The following is a 15,866-nucleotide window of genomic DNA, read 5'->3' as shown; positions in this document are numbered from 1 at the left end:
ACAGAGAGTTGGACACGACTGAAGCGACTTAGCAGCAGCAGCAGCACCCCATGACTTGGCTCTGCCCAGGACCACAGCACTTTGCCCAAATCAGAGGTTACAGGTAGAGTTTCATGGGGGGCATGGCTTCTAAGGCAGGTGGGTTGGGAAGATGTCTGAGTCAGGAGGAGGGTGGAGGCAGAACAGGAGACCAAAGTGAAAGGAGACTCTGAGCTGGGGTTCCGAGCAGAGTAGGGAGATTACTGAGAACATTCCAAGGGGATGCAAGAAGACAGGAGAAACCGGCCACCACTGAGGGGTCCAGCCCGGAGCACTCAGAGGACGCAGTTCGGTTCAGTTCAGTCGCTCAGTCGGGTCTGACTCTTTGCGACCCCATGAATCTCAGCACGCCAGGCCTCCCTGTCCATCACCAACTCCCGGAGTTCACTCAAACTCACGTCCATTGAGTCGGTGATGCCATCCAGCCATCTCATTCTCTGTCGTCCCCTTCTCCTCCCACCCCCAATCCCTCCCAGCATCAGAGTCTTTTCCAGTGAGTCAACTTTTGCATCAGGTGGCCAAAGTATTGGAGTTTCAGCTTTAGCATCAGTCCTTCCAATGAACACCCAGGACTGATCTCCTTTAGAATGGACTGGTTGGATCTCCTTGCAGTCCAAGGGACTCGCAAGAGTCTTCTCCAGCACCACAGTTCAAAAGCATCAATTCTTCGGCGCTGAGCTTTCTTCACAGTCCAACTCTCACATCCATGCATGACCACTGGAAAAACCATAACCTTGACTAGATGGACCTTGGTGGGCAAAGCAATGTCTCTGCTTTTTAATATGCTGCCTAGGTTGGTCATAACTTTCCTTCCAAAGAGTAAGCGCCTTTTAATTTCATGGTTGCAATCAGCATCTGCAGTGATTTTGAAGTCCAGAAATTTAAAGTCAGCCACTGTTTCCACTGTTTCCCCATCTATTTCCCATGAAGAGGATGCAGGGTCTCTGTTATGTAAGTGGAGGCACTCAACAGGGAGTCTGACAGGCAGACTCCAAGGTCACCTTCTCCTAAGATCTAGAGAGCAGGGAAAACCCCAGCTCTTCTTTCCCACCTGGAGAAAAGCCATTTGTTCTAGAGCAGGGGGTCGAAGAACAATGGCCTCCAGCACAGAAAACATTGCTTCTAGGAAGTTCCTAGAAGAATCTGGTGAAGGAAAGGACTGTGATCTGTGGTCAAGGTTCTAGTGGAACCGGGGACAGGGAGGAGGTGATGGGCACACAAGCATGGCAGTGCACTCCTTCAATAACAGTAACAGGGGCCCTCGGTGCCATGTTCCCAGCTGCAGAGCCAGAGAGGAATAAGGATGGCCCGACCCGGGAGGGGAACTTGTGGCCTAGTGGAGGAGACAGGCATGTAAACAGAATTATAAACGAACCCAAGAACTGCTGTAACGGAGGTATAAGAGGGATATTATTTCACTGGGATTCAAATCCATCTGGTTTTCCAGAAATTACACCCAGAGGGAGACTGCCCACCCTGCCCCCTTACTCCCCATGAGGGTTTCTGTCCCTGATGAAAAGTTGAAGGATCAAAGTCTTTGACCCTAAGCTGTGCTAAGACAGTGAGGAAAGAAAGATGTGTGGGAGAAAAAAAAAAGATGTATTAATAAGAGCAAGGGGTAAACCCAAGAAGCCAGAGGGGTCAGGACCTGCCAAGGAGCATGAAAGGGGCCCCAGCAGAGGAGGCTGGGGCAGGGGTGGAGGAGAGGACGGACTAAGCCAGGCCCCAAACTGAGAATTCCAAGGCTGGGGGCCACCCTCAAACCTGCACAGACAAGAGAGGTTCCCTGCGCCTTCCTAAACTCAGCCACAGTCAGCTCTCAGGACAACAGGACAACAGCTTGCAGGCTTCAGTCCCTTCCACATCTTCAGGAGGCTTTGCAAACCACAGGTGTGCATGGCTCTGTTTCCTAATCTCAAAGACATCACTGACTGTCTGGAGTAGCATCAACTGGACAATAGCTTTTGAGGAGGGAAGGCTACCCAAAAATGTACACTTTCAATCATAAGATGCATTTCAAGTTCAAAAGCATTAAACAGAATGTAGGAGGGGAAAAAAAAGACAACTCAGATGTGAAGAAATGGCCCAAAGGTTTTTTGGTTCTTCAGGCTTCTCACGCTGCCTGAATCACTGCCTGATGCTGCTGCTGATCAGGAAGGCCTACCCCCTTCTTTAAAGATTTAACGCTTGCCAAAAGAAAAACAAACAGGAGAAAATTCTGTATTCTCCAAGCCCATCTGTAGCCTTGCATTCCCTAAGCAGCTAAAAGTCATTTTGTCTCATCACTTGACGCCAAACTGCTCTGAACCTAACACAAACATGGGACCTGGAAGTGGGTTCAATTCTAAAAGATCATAACACCTTCTGCTTGTGGGTCCTCATTTCTAAATTCCTGAACACATTGAGGGGCATGAGTTTCCAACCAAAAGATAAGAGGTAAGATAGAAAAGCCCTGGACTGGGTTAGTGGAGTGGAAGTCACTCAGTCGTGTCTGACTCTTTGCGACCCCATGGATTATACAATCCATGGAATTCTCCAGGCCAGAATACTGGAGTGGGTAGCCTTTCCCTTCTTCAGGGGATCTTCCCAACCCAAGGGATCAAATCCAGGTCTCCCACATTGCAGGCAGATTCTTTACCAGCTGAGCCACTAAGGAAGCCAAAAGGACACTTACTTACCTCGTGGTACAGAAACAGAAAACTTGAAGATTCGTCCGTAAAGAGCCACTGACTTGCCACGTGCAGGCCCTGCTCAAGGGTGGGTATCGTCTGAGTACCATCAAGACAGCAGTGAAACAGGCCAGTAGCTTTGTAAGATGCACACAGGCTACAAATGACAGATGATTCTTGCACCAAACCCGCTCCTCCTGCCTTCAAGGAGCCCGAGGGTTAGGCCTGGGCTCAAATACCCATCTGCCACAGACTGGCTACTGAGAGCCACACTGGGGATAAGCAGACCTACTTTGCAGAGTGGTCACGTACGCTCGTGCTAAGTCTCTTCAGCTGTGTCCGACTCTGTGCAACACTATGGATTGTAGCCCACCAGGCTCCTCTGTCCACAGGATTCTCCAGGCAAGAATACTGGAGTGGATTGCCATGCCCTCCTCCAGTGGGATCTTCCCAACGGAGGGATCGAACCCGTGTTTCTTACATCTCCTGCACTGGCAGCCAGGTTCTTTACCAGTGGTTGGGAGGACAAAATAAAGTTGACTAAGATGACACAAGTAAAAATGCCTGGAACGCAGCACATGCTTGGAAAACATTAGCCCCTTTCCATTTGAGCTGGACGCAGTTCCTACACCTCTCCATGCCTCGGCGCCTTCATTTATGGGTGAGCAAATTGTCCGGGGCATACCATGTGCATTTGATGTGTTGCAACTCACGTAATCCTCTCTTGAACCCTGTGATGTAGGTTCTGTTCATAGGCCCACTTTATAGAGGTCAAAACTGAGGAACCATAACAGAATAAGAGGAGTCAACCTTAAGACAGAGCTCAGAGCAGTATAACACAATGAAAAAGATTACCATCAAAACAATTCAACTTTTTTCTTTGGCACTTCCGACTGTTACATGACCTAAGCTTCAATTATCTGAAAATTCACTCATGTAGAAAACTCCTGGGCCACAGACGGCAGCAGCAGGAGAAGCCAGTGTGGTGGGTTCCGCACAATTAATGCACGTCAAGGGCTGGTGTTCTGGAGCCCCATCTGCTCTGATGGACTGCTCCAGGGGCCCCAGGGGCAGGAGGTCCCCAGGGCAGGGCAGCCCAGCTCCCGCAGCTCCTTTAAACCCATCTGTGGCCCAGTCACAGGAAGCCCCTTCCCGATCCCAATTAGCCAGCAGCAGAGACTTGAAGCCAGGCCAGCACTGAAGGCCAGCAGAGGCCTGGTTGTCACCAGCATTGTTCAGGCTCCATCTGACGCATATCCACTCCCCCCCTCCCCTCAATGTTTCCTGGTTCCCCGAGAGGCCCTTCAAGATGCACGCATCCGCATCCAAAACCAGGTCTGAAGGGAAGAGGGGGTGGAGAGAGGGGCAGGGGCGGCGGAAGACCAGGCTCTATCTGGCTGAGAAAACACAGGCAGGTTTTCTTTTTTTTTTTTTCTTAGTAATTGATCACTTTTTTAATATACATTTTTTTTATTTTTATTGGAGGCTAATTATTTTACAATATAATATTGGTTGGTTTTGCCATACATTGACATGAATCCACCCCAGGTGTACATGAGTTCCCCCTCCCGAACCCCCCTCCCAAACACAGGCAGATTTTCAACACACAGGAGAGAGAGTCCACATCAGATAGAGGCTCCAGGGACCCACAGACACTGCACAGAGCTCAGATGCCCGGAGGCACACACAGCGCACCCACACGTCACAGGACCCCTGCCAGGCCCAGATGCAAAGTCACTCCCTGGTGCCCCGTCCCTGCCCCACCCCAAGCAGAGCCTCACAGACAGGAACACACCCCCTGGCAGGGGCAGTCTGAACGGCCCTGAGCTCAGCTGACTTCAGGAAGCCAGAAGGGGAAATGACCCACGTGGGCAGACAGTGGGGAGCAGGGAGAGGCGAGCATGAACCGGCAGAGGTGGGAGGCGTGAGGTGCCCACAGGAGCCTGCCCACCCAGGCCGGACAAGTAACACATTCCCCTCGGACTCACCCGGCCCACCTGAGCCCTGGGCATCGTTCCGCGACAGCAGGTGGAGCGGGAGGGGGGCAGGGCGGGGCTTGTAGGGCACACTGATGGAAGCTGGATACGAGAGGGCAGAAACAGGAAGGCGCATGTAGAAACGATGGGGGCAGATCCAGCTAGAAGATAAGCATCCTGAGAACGATGGGATGAAGACGCGGAAGCAGGAATTGTAGAGGTGGAGGTGGTAAGGAGGAGCAAAACAAAGTTCAGGGCTTGTGGAACAACCGCTTTATCTGACTACCTACCTGGTACTGTTTACTTCAGACACATTATCACATTTAACCCTTTCAGCAATATGCACATAAAGCAACACTCCGTTCCTCCATATGCGACCACTGAAACTCAACCAGAAAACTTCAGTTGCCCAAGACCACTCACTTCTCAACAGTTGAGCTGGCACTCAAACCCAGGACAGCCAGAATAAAAAATCTATACTCCTTCAGGCGATCAAGTCACCAGGGTGCTTTGAAGACAAAACAGGTCAGCTATGGGGTCAAGGTGGGGTGGAGGTATAGGTGGTGGGAGGGGCTAGTGCAGAAAAACACAAGAGAGGCAAAAGGGTGGGGGAAGCAGGCCTGCAGCTGCCAAACTCCAGGAGATGAGGGACTCCGGGCTTCTAATGAGGGCAGGGGCTGTGGAGCTCAGGCTGCGTGACTCAGTGCCTGGGCCTCCAGAGAGCATTTCCGGAGCCCTGGACAGCTCTGTACAGTCTAAGAGCCACCTGCCCGACAGACACACTCAGCCATTACTCACAACTGTTACTCACTCCTCTCTGTACACCCTCCGCTAAGTGCATCACTTACTCCCACTGTCCCCTAAGCATGACAAGGGGGAGCTGGCAGATCTGCCTAGTTCCCTCTCTCACTCCACCAGCTCTCATCCTGCCAGCGTGTCCCCACCTAAAAGAGTGGGACAGAGACCCAGAAGCTCTGGCCCCTCAACTCAAGATAGCTGTTGCCCTCTGCTCTGTTCCAAGAAATGGAGCTGAGGAGTGGTCACTGGGCAAAGAATCTTCCAATGCCAGGGCTGGAAGGGACCTCCCCAGCATCTCAGCAGGCTTCTCAGTAGATGCCTAAAGACCCTCCGGGGCCCACACCTCCGTGCCAGACAGCTCTTTCCAGAACCCCAAGAGCAAGGACCTCTCTGTTCAGAAAGAGTCATGGACTTGCAGAATTTCAGCACCGATTAGAAATCAAGAACTCTAGCTCTACCCTCTCCTCTCATAAATGAGGAAACTGAAGCCCAGAGAGGGGAAGTGATTTTCCCAAGGTCACACAGTGCCAAAGAGGGACTAGAAACAGGCCGCCTGAATCCCCCTGCCATGAGTCCCTCCAGCTAACCCTTCCCCTGCCCCAGCTCAGGGCAGGGCCCTGAAGTCTACCCTCACTCCCTCCTGTTGCAAAGCAGCTGCTCCTCCCACCAGACTGCTTCTCCACCCCAAAGGAACTGCAGCCAGACAGTAGTTCATGCAGAGCAATCACTTTCTAACAGGGAAGGGGCATCAGAAACAGGCTGCCCAGGAAGCGGGGAGACTGGACCACAAGCCTTCCAAAGGCCCTGGAGCTAAAAGGTCAGGACCTCTGGCAAGAGATGATGGAAAGAATTCCTCGGGTCTCAGCTGGGGACTAGGGAGAGTCCTGGCCTCCTCTCTGCTCACCTCTCCTCCCCCACCCCTCGCCCCGGCTCGCCCCTGCTCTCCCAGGACTCCAGCCGGGAATCCAGGCCTGGCTGCTGCCTCCGCTCCCACGCTCTGCTCAGCTCAGCTGGCCACAGCACAGGCAGCACCCTGTGTGGCTTCCCAAGCAGCTCACAAGGCACCGAGGATTCTTCAAAGCCTCCATCTATCTCTTGCACTCCCCTCACCTCCCTCTGGGTGGCTCCTCTCAACCCTGCCAAGAAGCCCCTGCCCCACTCCTTCCCTCTGCACCAAAACTGGTAATAACAATAACAGCAATAATAACCACAGGTCCCCCACTCCAGTATATCTTGCCCAGAGAATCTCATGGACAGAGGAGCCTACAGTCTATAGGGGCACACGGAGTTGGACACGACTGAAGCAACTTAGCAAGCACACATGCAATATATCCGTAGGACACAGATCTTTCTGGGGCCCACATTTCACAGTTAAGTAAACTAAGCCCTGGCAGGTTAGATAAGTGGCCGGCAGTCACACAGCCTGCAGGAGGTGGTCTCAGGATTCAAACCCAGACAGTGCAGCTGCAGGGTATGTGGTCTTGACCTCCATGCCACTCCGCCCTAGGGACAGGACCTCACTTCGGGAAGTTAAAGCTCCTGAAATCCTTGCTCCCTCATCCGCACAGTCACTGAGCACCCAGCCTCTGCGACGCTCAACCTTCCTCTTGGCTCTGGACAGACAGCCCATGTCCAGACACTCACCGGCCCACTGACGGTCAGATGGGACACCACTGCCTCCACCCTGACCAGGGGACGCCCTTGTTCATGTGTGAGCACCTACTGGGTAAATAACACCCTCTAAAGGAGTCTCTCTTGCATAACTCCTTAGAAATGGGAGCTGCCAAGAGTCTACCCTCACTCCCACCTGCTGCAGTCTGTCCAGCTGTTCGTGTGTGAAGCCGTGCCCAGGCCCTCTTCTGGCCTGAAAGATCACCCAGGAAGGAGATCTCAGTGCCTCCCCAGCCTTCTGACCCCGGAGAGGAAGACAGCACATGGGAAAGAAGCCCAGAGGCGTGAAGTGATTCAGGGGAGGGTTTCGCAGCCCGGGGACTCCAGGAGGCTGGCCTTGGGACCTGTCCCCAGTCTCCCTGGCCCAGTCTGGCCTTCTCAACTGCCCAAATCACCACGTCCTTGTGCTTCTTCTCTGCCAAAGCCTTCTGCTGCACCCTTCTTTAACCTCTCCTAGTAAACCCCCCACAGTTGAACCCCAAGCAACACCTCCAGACTCCCCAAAAGTCAGCCTTCCCCACACAAACCACTTTCTGTGGGCTTGGCCTGTACCAGGCACTGAGCCTCACAGCGGGCACTTCACAAGTACGATCTCATTTTATCCCCACCACAACTCTATGAGATTGCATGTTGACCCCATTTTACAGATGCAGATACCAAGGCTCGGCCCAAGGTCAGACAGCTAGTAAGCAGCAGAGTTAGGAGGGACACCGAAGCCTGACTCTGACACGCAGCTGGAGCCATTATTTCATCCATCACTACAGCATGCCCCTGTGCCTTTGTGCAGGCCTCCCCTCATGCCTAAAGAAGGCTTTGTCCCTTTTCCTTCCTGCAGAACTCCTTCTCAACCTTCAAAACCCATCTCAAACGGCACCTCTTCTCCAAAGTTTTCTCCATTCTATCAGCTCGTGTGCACTCCTTCCTGCTTGATACCCCTCTGCATGCTGCAGAGACCCTCCAGCGACTCCCCTTTGCTTGCTACTAGAGCACGTCTCCCTGGCCTTTCCAGCCCCGCACATATCCCTGGCACCCTGCCTGGTAGAGGGCTGACACCCAGAAAGCTTTAAGTGTGCCCAGCTGCACTCAGCCATTGCCACACTGCCTTGGCAGCAAGTCCCAGGCACTGCCCGGGCCCAAGGAACCAACCCCCAACCCCACGCAGGCATCTAGCGCCCCCTAGTCACAGCCACCACCCCAGTCCATGTCCCTCCTGACTGGGGGCTGCTCCCCATGCTTCCCGCTTCCTGGCCTGGCAGCCCCTCTCTGCTCTACCAACTCGGCTGAGACGGCTGTTTCTGGGAGTCTCTGGGAGTCTCAGCCGGTGATTAGGGCCCTAATCAGCAGGACTTCCTGCCAGCGACTGCCAAAGGTGGGGGCAGGGATGGGGGTTGGGGGAGGGAAGCAAGGTCAATCCAAGGTGAAGTTCAAAGCCTGGGACCAGGGGAGGCTTCGGAAGGGACATGGACTCACAGACTCCTCCAGCCCAGCATCTCTCCAGCCCTCTTTCCTACAGATGAGGACACAGGGCCCAGCAAGGGAAGGGACTGCTCCCAAGTGCAGGAAGAGGCAGGTGCCTTGCTCTCCCACCACCCTCGGCCACAGGGACCCCAAGGCAGGAATCCTCCTTACCTGCCTGCCCCTCGGCAGCCCCAACCCAGCATCAAGCCCCATGTTGAACCCACAGGTTGCTCCCCATAAAGGGTTGTCAGAGCCCAAGTGACGGCTCAGGTCTGATTGAAGTCAAAGGTCAAAGTTGAGCCCCTCCTCTAGATGAGCAATGGCCTAGAAATGGGACAGAAATGAGCAGGGGCTAGGACGGGGAAGCGAGATAGGACCGGACTGAACTCAGGAACCCTCCCCAGCTGTCATCATCATCAGCCCAAGTCCATTCTTTCTTCAAAAAAAAAAAAAAATAGCTTAATGCCTTTTACAGCTGCAACTGGGCGGGCCAGGGGTCCGGAAACAGAGCTCACACCCCCCCGACCTGGAGCAACCTCAGCCTCCCTGGGTGGGAACCAGGACGAGGTGGAGGGTGTATGTGGCAGGTCTTGAGGGCTGACCCTGACTAATGAGGAACATCGGGGGCACCGGAAAGCAAACGACCCCAAGAGAGGCCTGAGATGGAGAAAGAGCATGACCAGGAGCCTGCAACTGCCACCACGGGGTCAGAGCTGCCAGCTTCAAGGCAGACAGGAAGGGCTGGGCCTGGTTCTCCCCCACCTCCTACCATCAAGGGACTGAACTAAGGCTACAGCCAGAGGGATGCAGGTTAGACTTTAGAGAGATCTAGAGGGCATAAGACGCAGCAACTTGCAGCATTATTGGGGGAATCCCACTTTTAAAATATAGATGCTACCCCTATGCATGCAGCCCATGGTCAAGGGCAGCCTGCCTGGAGGCCAGGCCACATCCTTGCTGAGCCTGGGAGACTCTGATTCAGTGACTCTCATCAACAAATGGGACGGGAGCCAAGAAGGGGAAACTGGGCTGGTTTATAATAATGCATCTTGTTTACAGTGATGGCAGTTTTCTCAGAGTCCTCCATAAACACAGCTCCCTGGGCAGAGAAAGCCTGGAGAGGCTCCCTTATCTCCCACCTCCCCTCAGTCACACAGAGAGAGTTAGGCAGGGAAAGGAAATCTCTTCTCTAGGCTCTGAGGCTAGGACACCCCTCGAGGGAAAATAATGCCACTACCTCCTCCACTCTCTGGGCCCATAACCCTCCCTGTCTTAGGGCTGGAACAGCCACAGCAGAAGAGAAAAAAGCCAACCCAGAGTTGGGCACCTCGAATAACACCACCACTACCAACACCAATAGTAATAATAATCACTAATATTTATTGAGCACTTACTATGTGCCGGGCACTGTTCAAAGTGTTTTCAAGAAACTAACTCATCGGATCCTCACAAACAAACCACAAAGCAGAAGCTACCATTAAAACTGGCAAGGGCATTTTACTAAGTGAAATAAGTCAGACAGAGAAAGACAAACACTGTATGATGTCACTTATATGTGGAATCTAAAAAATGCAACGACCTCGTGAACAGAACAAAAAAAGAAGCAGACTCACATATACAGAGAAGAAACCAGTGGTTACCAGTGTGTGTGTTTGGCGGATGCAGGGGGCAGGCAGAGGGTGCTGGAGCATAAGTGCAGAGAAGTGGGAGTTACAAGCTACTGAGTGTAAGGTAGGCTACAAGGATGTATTGTACAACACGGAAAACAGCCAATATTTTTTAATAACTGTACATGGAGTGTGACCTTTAAAAATCATATTGAAGAATAAACTTAAAATGTTTTAAGCTATCTAAAACCGTCCCCTGAGCCCATTAGTTCATCGGTTCAGGTTAAGCAGTATTCTGTTAGGTAGAGCAAGCATCACCAGGGAGGCGAAAGGCACAGGCTTGCCCTCAAGGAGCTTGTAATCCAGGGAGAAGACAGGTGAGCACAGAAGAAGCCTGCAAGGGCTAGGAAACTGGGGGACCCCCATATTCTCTGCTGGAGAACGCCTAGGAAGATTCCAGGGCACCTGACCCGGGACTGGGGCCCTTCCCCACACTGGCAGATGGACAGGATTTGGCCCTCCTGGAGCACCTCGCGCCTCACCAGCTCCCCGGAACTCCACCCTCCTGGGCTAGTCCCTGTCTGCCTCCAGGAACACCCAGGCCCAAGCTACAGGCTTCCAGCCCTAAAAAGGCAGGGATTAGCGCGACCAGATAAACCCTGGAGGAGGCAGCGTCAGGGACTGGCTCGGGCCCACCTACCACCCCCACCCCACCCAAGCTCCCACTCCACGGAGACCAACCACCCTCCCGGAGGGAAACCAAAGTGTGGAAGAGAAGGAAGATGGCCAGGGTCACCAACCTGGGTGAGAGAGCTGGCCAGGGACCCAGCTGTACCTTCTGAAGTCCTCCACCAGTCCCCCAACCCATCCCACGAGAAAGAGTTTCAGGCGACTGGAGATTAGGAAGAGGCGAGGGCACGGGTGACCGTGCATAATAGAGGGACACCTGGGGGGTGGCACGGACTGCAAGGCTGGCAGCCCTGCCACCCCCACTACGCTCGTTCCAGCTCACCAGTACCCACACCTCTGCAAGCCTAATAGCTTTGAAAGCTAAGACCAGGGCCATAGGGGGTGGGGACAGTATACGGGAAGTCCCCCCAGTCCCCCCAAACCATTCTTTCCCTCCCGCAGCATCGCACTCATTTCTGATTCGCTTTTTTCTGAGTCCAGTAATTGGAAGGGCTTTCCTCTGCTCTGCTTCAGCACTATCCCTGAACTGGGCCTCAGTTTCCCTTTCTGGAGTGAAAGAGACAAGGGGCCCCAGAAATAAGCCAAGAAGCCAGAGGAGCTGCACCTGAAACCCTTTGCCAGCCACCCCAGCTCCAAGCCTGACATCTCCAGCCCCTCACCTCCTGCCCCTCCCATTGGTCTTTATCACACCAGAAGAAGATGGGTCCTAATTAAGCAGCCTCATCAGGTCCCAAGGTGCTGAGTCAGACATTAGCAATGATTTCATCCTCTGTCAAAGCCAGGACCCTCCTCCTTCAGTCTCCCACTAAGAAGAAAGGGGCTCAGGTGGCTCAGGGGTAAAGAATTCACCTGCCAATGCAGGAGACGCCTGTTCGATCCCTGGGTTTGGAAGATCCCTTGGAGAAGGAAATGGCAACCCTCTCCAATATTCTTGCCTGAGGAATTTCACGGACAGAGAAGTCTGGGGGACTACAGTCCATGGGGTCACAAAGAGTCAGACAGGACTGAGCATGCATGCACACACTAAGGAGAAAAGGGCTCACAGGCCATCCAGAGAGGAGGGGCTGCAGAGAGAGGCAGGTTGGGACACCCAGGGCGGGTCCAGAGCCCAACCCAGAAGCCCACCTTGACACTCCATCAGGGAAAGCCCAAGGTTCCCAGGGTTTGATGCTCAGAAATCTTGAGCCCCACCCCACCCCACCTCACCTCTCTGCTCTCAAGGACCTCCCTCCCCCTGCCACCCCTAACCTTGGAAAACAGGTCTGGAGAGGCTAGTGTGGGGGGAGCAGGTGGCCGGCTCCTCCCACACCCCAGAGAGGCCCTACAACAACTCTCTTGGCTTGCACCTTCAGCTGTTAGTTACACAAACCACTTCTAGCTGCCCTGACAACCCCAAACCCATATTATTTTACAAATTCAGAAACTGAGGCTCAGAGAAGTACAACCCCTGTGTTTTTTGCAAGATCTTGGCTCCACTGCTTACCAGCTCCAGGCAGGATGGGGAGGCCCCTTTTTCCAGTAGGCGACAAACTGGGCAGGAGTTCAAGTTACCCACACTTCTCTGCCCCTCCACTGCCCCCAGTTAGCATCTCAGGGCAGGGAGTGGGCTGTAACTGCAGAGGGGCAGGGGTCCCCTCCATTCCACACCATGTCCTGAGCCCACAGGTCCGCTCCAACCCTTGTGGGATTAACTGGCAGAGCAAGGCAAGGAGCAGGACAAGAGGAATAGGAAGAAATTCAGAATCTTTGCAGGAAGCAGTTGGGGCAACATGGTGGGCTGATGAGCAATGGGTGTGAAGGCAGACCATCAGGTTCACTGTTCCCCAAACACTGGCAGGGAGAAGGAGGACCCTGAGAGGTCCTGCCAGTGCCCACGCCCCAGGCCAGAGGCCACTGCCTTCCTGCTCCCTGACCCCGGTGTCAGAGAATTCCCTGACTCCAAGAATCCCAGGACCTCAGCATCCCCAGAGACCTTCAAGGTCATCCCTTCTAACCACATCCCAGCTCAGGAATCTGTTGTCCAGCCTCTGTCCGAACGCCTCCCTGGACAGGAAACTCACTACCTTACAAGGCAGCCCTTTCTCCCACTGACCTGCTAAGCTTGTTAGGAAAGCCCTACGTTAAACAGACCTAAGCTTCCTTTACCAAACAAAACTCCATTCTGCCCCTTTGCTTCCTCATCTGACTTCAGTAGAAACAGGACACTGAGAGTTCCCAAACTCCGAAGCTTCAGCCGCAGTCCCTCAGCAATGAGAGGATGATCACCAAACAGTAACCTCGTCTCTGAACTCCTCTGTTCCCCATATACCCCAGCCCCACTCCAGCCCCCTGTGTTCACAGTTCCAGACACCACAGCCCCTGCCCATGGGAGACTCTGAACTGGGGCTTTAAGGGAAGTGAAGTGTGGGACGAGGGATCAGGAAGAAGGGCCAGGAGGGTTCAAGGCCAGGGGTCTGGAAGCAGAGGTTGGTTCCCAGGTTGCCTCCTCCACCATCCAAGACTTCTCAGCTCCAGATCAAAGTCCTGGCTTCAGTCCTACTGGCCTGGCTGAGACCCTCCTAGGCTCTGGCCCACTGTCTCCACTCCCGACCCTCTGCGGGACAGCAGAGTCAAGGTTAACCCTAAGCTGCAACGCCAGCGCTGATCCCACTGACAGCTCTCCCAGCCGACTCCCCATCCAGAGCCAGGCCCAGGGCCTCCGTCCCCCACCCCTAGGCCAGAGAGATCAGGGCAGAGGATGCCTTAAGATGTAGCAAGTTTTGAGGTCCTGGGGGAAAGCCAGGGTCGGGGAGACTGGAGTAGCCACCCACTGGCAGGGGTGGAAGCAACCTAAGGCCAAGTCTGACCACAATGGTCCCCACCCCACCCAGGCAGCTTCAGGAAGGGGCCCAGCAGAGACTCAAGGGTGCTCCCTCCCCAACTTCTCAAACCCCTGGCTTCGCTGGGCCACGGAGAAGGCACTCTGAGGCTCCCAGAAGAGAAATTCTTGTCCCCTGAAGGCTCTAGAACCCTCATCTCCAGCCACCTCTCTTAGCCTCGCTCCACAGCCATCTGTCCTGCTCTTGCCAAACCAGCTCCTCTCCTACCCAGCACACATTCTGTCCCCCAACCCCATCCCACTCCTCTGGAGGGAGACTGGCTTGAGAACACAGCGGGCCACCCCTCAGTCACCCCCCTCCCAGTTCCCTCTTCTAAGAGAGCAGCCAACCTAAAAACAACTGGATAGGCAGTCCCAACCCTGGTCCTCAACGAGGGGTGGGGAACAGACCCTGAAGTTGGCTCTGTATGGATGCTCAGGCTTGGGAAGGGGTGGCACGCAGGGTCAGGGCCCAGAGAGAGCGGTGGGGACGGAGGTTGAAAGGCACCTGTGCGTGTCTGTTCATTAACCACCTGGATTAGCTATTTCTGCCCAGAGGGATGAGAAAGGAGTAGGAGCTGCTGGTTGGGGGAGGGTGGCAGGGGGCACTCATGCCAGGCTGTGCCCATGGGCAAAGGAGCAGTGACCCATGAGACGTGGGCCTGCCAGACCCTCCTTCTCCACCGTGGCCACCCTATCCCCACCCCCGGGAGATGAGATATGAGAGGAAGAAGAGCCCCAAGGGGGAGAAAGGTACCCAGTAACAGCTCCAGCCAGTGGCTGGGGTAGAAACGGAGAGAAAATGCTGCCTGTATCTCGGTCCTCTCCATGACAGAAAGCAGGCGGGGGAAGGGGCCCTGGAGACTGAATACCCTGACCTGCCTCAGTCAGCGTGTCCTCCCCACTAGTCCCCGCCGGCCTCGGTCTCAAGCAGCCACTGACACCAGCAACTTCTCCAGGAAACAAAACTCCTTCTGACTGGCAACCGCGCCCCAGACATCCCTGCCAGGACCAGACTGTGACGGCGGCAGGGGACTGACACGATGGCCAGGACGGGCCACCGAGCCCGGAGGCGTGTGACCAGGCGGAACTGACTTCCCGCGCCCCTAATTTACGCCCAGATCGGTGGTCCTGACAGCATCAGTGCGTGCAGCCCGCCGCACACACACACACACACACACACAAACGCGCACACCCCACGCTCACCTTTCCGGCAGAGGAGTGAGGGTCTGGGCTCACAGGACCGGGGCGGTGGGCAGTGATGGGGCCGCAGCTGTGGCTGGCAAGAAGCTGGTTGCCGAGAGGAGGGCGCGAGTGAGCCTTGTGTCCAGGCGGGGAGCGGGCGCAGCGAGCAGAGCTGGTCCCAGGGCCACTGCTGGGAGCAACTGAGCCAGAGCGCTGCTCGCCCGGCTCCCTCCCCCAGCGGAGGCGGGCGGGCTACCGGCGCACCGCCTCCTCCTTCCCCCTTCCCGGAGCCGGCCAGCAGTCCGCCCGCCGCCTCCTTTAACCCCTGAAGCACTCGGCCAGGACACTCGCGCCCGGCTCCGCGGCTGGGAGTCAGGGCACGTATGCCTGGGACAAGGGATGCCAAGAAGGGTGGCCTGCCCCCTCCTTCAGCCGCCGGCTCAGCAGTCTCCCTGGGGACCTGCAGGGAGGGGCAGAGGGCTTTCGGGGCAGAGGTGGGGAAAGGGGGCAAGAGGCCAAGAAGTCCAGAAACCCCACCCTCCACTCCCCCATGGAACAGACACAACAGCAGAGAAATGGCCCAAGAGCTACTGGGTGGAGAAGGATGGTTGATGAGACAGTAATAACAACAGCAACTCCCAACTTTTGTAGACCACACTGCTTTACACTGTTTCCATCTCGTTTTGTGACTGGAGACCTAGAATCTCACTCTTCTAAACCTCTTTTTGTTTTGTTCTCTGTCAAATGTGGGAAAACAATCCTGGTTTTTTTTTCCTCTTGGCTGAGTTAGGACATTTATGACTGTATATTCAAAAGAGATTTGAACTGAACTCTAGTTAGTGAAATGCATGCTTCTCTCTTTGAAAAATGTTGAAAAAATGGATGGATGGAGGGAGAGAAAGAAATGTGATAAAGC

At 54.6% G+C, this 15,866-nt stretch overlaps 1 protein-coding gene across 8 annotated transcripts in view; it reads right to left on the bottom strand.

Annotated features, from left to right (window-relative positions):
* Positions 1 to 15,866, bottom strand: part of TNS1 (tensin 1) — a 244,910-nt gene that overhangs the window by 128,444 nt on the left and 100,600 nt on the right. Inside the window, exon 1 of one of the 8 annotated variants that reach the window (XM_088827680.1) lies at positions 14,972 to 15,164. The exons of the other annotated variants lie outside the window; for them this stretch is intronic. The gene's annotated coding sequence lies outside the window, so the exon portion shown is untranslated. Of the gene's footprint in view, positions 1 to 14,971; positions 15,165 to 15,866 lie in introns of those variants that run through there. 8 annotated transcript variants of the gene reach the window in all.

Source organism: Moschus berezovskii, chromosome 2 (genome assembly GCF_049115385.1).
Source record: "Moschus berezovskii isolate FMDL1 chromosome 2, NW_MosBer_1.0, whole genome shotgun sequence".
Lineage (NCBI taxonomy): Eukaryota > Metazoa > Chordata > Mammalia > Artiodactyla > Moschidae > Moschus > Moschus berezovskii.
Note: the sequence above shows the minus strand (reverse complement) of the source record. Positions and strands in the feature narration are given on the sequence as shown.